This window comes from Haliaeetus leucocephalus, unplaced genomic scaffold (assembly GCF_000737465.1).
Source record: "Haliaeetus leucocephalus isolate CR32 unplaced genomic scaffold, Haliaeetus_leucocephalus-4.0 Scaffold240, whole genome shotgun sequence".
NCBI lineage: Eukaryota > Metazoa > Chordata > Aves > Accipitriformes > Accipitridae > Haliaeetus > Haliaeetus leucocephalus.
Window position 1 is genome coordinate 12,384,651 of NW_010972676.1, and position 5,763 is coordinate 12,390,413.

Below are 5,763 nucleotides of genomic sequence, written 5' to 3' on the forward strand. Positions count from 1 at the left end.
CCAGGTGGTGGTGGGGGTGCAGCAGCACCACTGGTATATCTATCTGCCTCCTGGCTGGCTGGAAGTGCAGCTGCAGGGAAGGCATCTTATGGTTACAGCACTGCTCGAGGATGGAAACTGTCTCAGCTCAGTTCCTCGCCATGCTTGCTCACCAACTGGTGTGCCAGACCATCGCAGCCTCACTTGCTTCATTAATGGGCCCAATTAGCTTCAGGACTCTCTCTTTCCTGCTGTGTGGCAGCTGCTTCAGTTCTGGGCATGGAGGACCACCACACGCTTTGGCAACAGAAGAGCGCATTGCAAATCGTGACGGCAGTTCCCAAACGAAATGCTGACCCCTCCCAATCCCGTGCTGGGCTGAGGAGTTGTGCCGCAGTGTTTGGGTGAAGTCTGGCAGCAGGGAGCAGCCCAGTTAAGCTTGGGGCACCTGCCCTAAGTGTGGGGTTATTCCTGTGATGTTGGATGTCTGTATTTCACTGCCAGGAGAAGAAGCTGAGGCACGATGAGACGGGAGCCTGCCCTGCAGGGCCAGGGCATGCTGCCTGGTTCCCAGTGAGCACGAGGCTCCCTCCCCACCTGCAAGGCCAGCAGCACTCGTGCTGTGTAGGACATGCACGCTGGGGGCTTATCTGCACGGCCCTGTAGCCCGGGGGAAGCACAGCAGCCTGCTCTCTATTTATGCAATACCCCAGCAGCTACCGAGCATCACCTGCCTGCATGCACGTGCCTGGAAAGCTTGGCGAGGCGTGGGAAAGTCTGCAAGATACCATCTCTCCCCCGCGGCCCAGCCTGTCCTGCACCGGCAGCGTGGCGAGCGCTGCACTTGGCCCTTGGCAGACCCCCCTCCCTGTCCCGCTCCATCCTCCTCCTCCCCTGGCCGCTCTGGTCTGCGCTGGAGCCCGTGGTTGCACCCCACCATGAGCCCGTAGGCTCCGGGGAGCACGCTGCCCAGCTGGGGTGCAGGCAGGCGGGCAGGTGCCCACCGCCTCTGTTGGAGGGGGATGCCAGGCTGCCCGTGCTGCTTGCCCTGTTACCACATGGGGAGATGCTGGGCCCTGCCTGATGGGAGAGGGTAAAACTCTGCAGAGAGCAGCTCTGCTTCGGGGCTGGCTTTTGTGCCCAGCAGCTGGAACTGGAACTGATGCAGGTCTCCGGTTGGGGAGAGTAACGGGAAAAGGTGCTGGCAAAAGTTGATATGACAAGACCAAAATAATTCATGGGAATGTATTGATTTTGTCAGCGTATGAAAACATCCCAGGCTTCCTCTTCTCAGATAGCAATGGAGCTTGTTGTGTCGCAGCAGCCGAAGTGACACAGTCAAAGCGAAACATTTCAAACCGGCATTTCAGTATTTTCCAAAACAAAAAGTACTTCAGAGGCTCTGTAACTATGCTAAACGTCGAAGTTTCGACTCTTTGCTCTGAACCGGGACAAAGGAAACGCTGAACCGTCAGGATTTTCCACAAACGGAAAGGCTGAGTGGCACCCGGGCCCCACGGGCCATCGATGGGGGCAGGCAGGGTGCCACGGCCCCCAGCCCCGCCGGCCATCATCCAGGTCTCACCGGCAGTGGCTGCAGATGGCTGCCTGCTGCCGGGAGCTGGGGCAGCCTGAGATGAGTCGGTGGGGCAGGGGACAGCATCTCCTGCTCAGGGAGAAAGGTCCTTAACAGCCCTTACTGGATGCCTCATGCCGCCCCTGCTGCCTCCTGCCTCTCCAAAGGGAACCAGCAGCCCATCCTGCCGGCTGCCCTGCCCCGGCAGGGCTCCGGGCGTCGGGGCTGGGGGCACGGGCGATGCCGGGGCGGCGCGAGGACCGCAGGGGGGTCCAGGCGGCGACGGCCCCGGATCCCCCCCCGGGGTGCGCCGAGGGCGGTGCCAGTGCAGCTCGGGGGGCCGCAGGCCGTGGGCAGCCGCGGGGCTGGGGCCGTGCTGCTCAGCGGGGCCGTGGCGGTGGCGGCACACCTCCACCGCGGTTGTTTTTCAGTCGCTGCAGGCGGCACACCCCGCTTCCTGCACCGGCGGCCCCGGTGCTTCCTGCGCCTGCAGCTATAATTAGAAGGGCAGCTGGTGGCCCGGGGGGTGCAGAGCCCTCCCTTGGGGGCCAGGGCACCCTCGGGGGGAGCTCGCTGGGCCAGTGGGCCTGTGCCGGCCACCTGTGCTTCCGCCGTGCTGCCAGCCGAGCGGTGCGGGGATGGTGTTGGGGCGGCATCCTCTGCTCGACGCCCCGTCCTGGGGGCTGCCGCCACGGGGCCATCCCTGCCCGTGTGGAGGGGGAGCCGGTGCAGGCGGCGGCGGGCAGGGGACGAGCCTGCCCAGGCAGAGCCGGCACACCGAGCGCTGGAGAAATCCCCTGCCCGCTTTGCGCCTTCAAAGGCGCAGGCAGCTCTCTCTAATTAACCTTCCCCCACCCTGCCAGGCGGGGAGGCGATTTTATCTTCATGGGGCTGGTGGAAGAAGCGGAGTCTAAAAAACTCGCCCGAGGGCCTGGCGGGGTCGGTGCCTTCTCAGGGCTCAGCCTTGGCCAGGCAGCCCTGCTTCAGAGCCTCCCTGGGGTGCTGCAATTCCTAGAGGGGACTGAGACCTTCCCCAAGCCTTCACGGCTCCCCCTTTCCTACGGTGCCAGCATGCTTCTGAGTACGGCTGGAAAGAAGGGGGGTCAAGCAGCTGCAGTTGTGCATAGAGCAAAATTGTCTTGGTGTTCTTGGAGGGGTGCTTTGGGGGGGGGTTCTTAATGGGTCTGCTTGTCAGGCTGAGGCTGGCAGTACCGCTGAATCGAGCATTGTGAGCCTACATGAATAATGAATAGCCGTCACATGAATATTTTAGAGACACAGTCCTGAGATCTCCCAGTGCTGCCTTGGAGGAAAATGGAGGAAAAGTTGTCCAGAAAGAACAATGTTTCCTTTAGGCAAAAATGCACTGGTGTCATTGACTGTTGAAGAAGAGCTGCTGCTGCTTCTAAACAATTCTCGGGATTTACATCAAAAACTGGAGCAGTGGTTTGGCTCCAAGGCAGGAGTTGGGAGGGAAGCCAGCCCTTTTGACACAAGTTGATGATTACAGTGCACTAGAAGGACAGCAGATTTTACTTTGTCTATGCAATGGTTTTGCGAGAAGTCCAAAAGCTATGGCCACCCTCCAAAGAGCCGGCAGCGCTGGGCACTCAGTTAACGCATTTCAAAGGAGCAGCGAGAGGTTTGGTGGTGCACAGGGGGTGCTTGCTCTCCTGGGACAGCATTGCATGCCAGCCCGAGCACTGCTGTCAAAGAGCTGAGTTGTAAAAACAAGGCCCAGCAGCGAACACTGTGTTCATTTTGCATATGCCGTGGTAGCTGCTGCATCGTACGGGAGCGGGCTGCAAATCAACAGGTTTGCTGGATTTCGCAGCAGCATGCCCCTCTCCTCCACACTCTCCTTGGCTGTCTACGCTCTTGGCATGCACACACAGGTGCCAAGCCACCTCTGTATAGCTCTTGTGACAGTGTCTCTTCCTTGGTGGCCCTTTTCACTGCGTGCGATTAATCCACGCATAAATGTCTTCTAGGAGAAGCAGGTTGTTGTGTTTAGGTAAAGCCAGAAGAAGCCAATCTTGCTCAGGTAGGCACAGCAGAGCAATAGGAGTGGGATGAGAAACACTGCAATTAGAAATAGGCAATTAAGACTCTAGCCAAGGCTCTGATGTCTCTGTCACTCGGGTCACCCAATCTGTATCCCCTTCAGCATTGCTCTGCTCAAAGTGATCCTCGCTGTGCTGCTGGCATCAGCGGACAGAAATAATTCCTTAGTGTTTATGAAGCACCCAGAAATGTATCCGTTGCAAGAAGGAGGGCAATTTGGGCATTTCTTCAGCAGATCCCACAAAGGTGGCAGAAAATATCTGCAGTGACTGTCCCTGGAGCGCTTCAGTCTGGAAATGGGGAACGGTGTGGGAAAAAAGGGCAACGTGTGGGAAGAACATCCCAATCAAAATGCACAGACCTTTGCTCTTCAAGTTACCCTCAAACCTCACCGCCCCCAGGATGCACAGAGGGTTGCAGGTGGTGGAGCAAGCCTGAGCCTCCTTTTCCCACCACGCCAGCACTTCTGCCTGTCCCTGAGCGTCTCTGTTTCCAGTTCGTGCCACTGGCCATGGCTGCCCGTGTCCCACGGAGGGCCATCGAGCTCTGCGCTCTGTACTGGTGGCTGTGTTGCCAGCCAAGGACACCGGCGGTGCCGGGGCCGCGCTGCCGGGTCTGCGCCGATGGGGTTATACGAGTGTTTTGCCCCTGGTTGGGCAGCCTGGGAACAGCACTGCGTGTGCCTCGGCTGCGGGGTTAGAAGTGCTGCCAGACCCAAGGCGTGGGGAAAGGCCGGGCTGGCTGGCTGCGCTGGTTGATGATTATGCAGTGTAGAAGGAAGGTAACTTTTAACTGAAGTACAAAAGAAATACAATAATGAGTACTTATGTTACTGCCTCAGTGCCCACATAAAGACCTGAGATGGTTTTATTAAAGGTGACTTGATTAAGAATGAATTTACTAAATCGCTGCGTGCTGTCTGCAGCCCACCAGCCTTGCACTGAAGCACCTCATGTAAATGAAAAGGCGAACCCTGAGTCCCCTTTCATCTGTCTTACTTGCCTTTAGGAAGCAAAGGAGGTGCCAGGCCAGGCTGGCGGTGGTGGCAGAGCCTGGGATGAGCATGGCAAGGGTTCAGACATACTTGGGCAATTTATGCCATACGGTTGCCAGCTTTGAAAAGGAGAAGAAAGGAAGAACTGCGTCTTCTTAACGAGTGTTTATCATGGGGAGGCATCACGTAGTGCTGAGCATGAGAAAAGACCACTCCTGCCCATGGGGTTTTGCATGCTGCCATGCTGCTGGCAGCCAGCACCTGAAGTTAAGCCTTGCCTGCCTGTGTAGGCAGTACCTGGGTTTTCCTGGGATTAGCCAGGTTATTCTCCGATTACAACTGATGCACATTACAGAGTTATAGTCAAAAATGTCTGGCCTTAACCCAACACCCATAAAGGAGAAATGGTTCATAAATCAGTTCGCTGTGCAAGAACAGGTTGAGTTGTTTATTAATTTAACCTTCTCTCCCATCTTGACCCAGACCAGCCGCAACGGCTGCTGCCAAAACCCGTTTGATGGTTCCCTGGCTAGGCAGGCAACGTCCTCTGTCCTGCAGCGATGCCCAGACTCTGGCTAGATTTTGGCAACTACCTCACAGCACACCTTCCACCGCCACATCCAGGATCCCTCTTTGTCACCGTCGTTCCTCGTATGCACTGTTTGCTGTGTTGGGACGTTGGAGGCTGGGGACAGGGATGCTGCATTGGGCTGGGTGTGTTACAGGGCGCAGGGGCAACCTCGGCCCCGGGAGCTTGCGGCTTTCCCCAGAGGGACACACAAACCCCCTGCCCCCATCACCGGCTACCGGGAGAGGGTTTCGCACGCCTCGCTGCTGGCGCTGTTTGCTTCTCGGAGATAGACCTGTGCCAGGCCGAACCGGCGAGCAAAACTGGCGCCCGCAGCCATCGGCGCTGCCGTGGGCTCTGCCGGGGCTCGCAGCCCTGTGTGTTGCCCCTCTGCCAGGGCCTCCTGCAGCAGCACAGACCCTGGGGCGTTGTGTTTAGGCGTGCCCCGGGTGTTAACGGTGGGGCTGGCGGCTGCTGTGGGAGTGAGAGGGTCAGAGCTGGGCTGGGGGATGGGAGCGTTGGAGAGGCGTGTGTCTGTGCTGAGCGCCCTGGGGATGGATGGACGGACAGACGGATGGACGG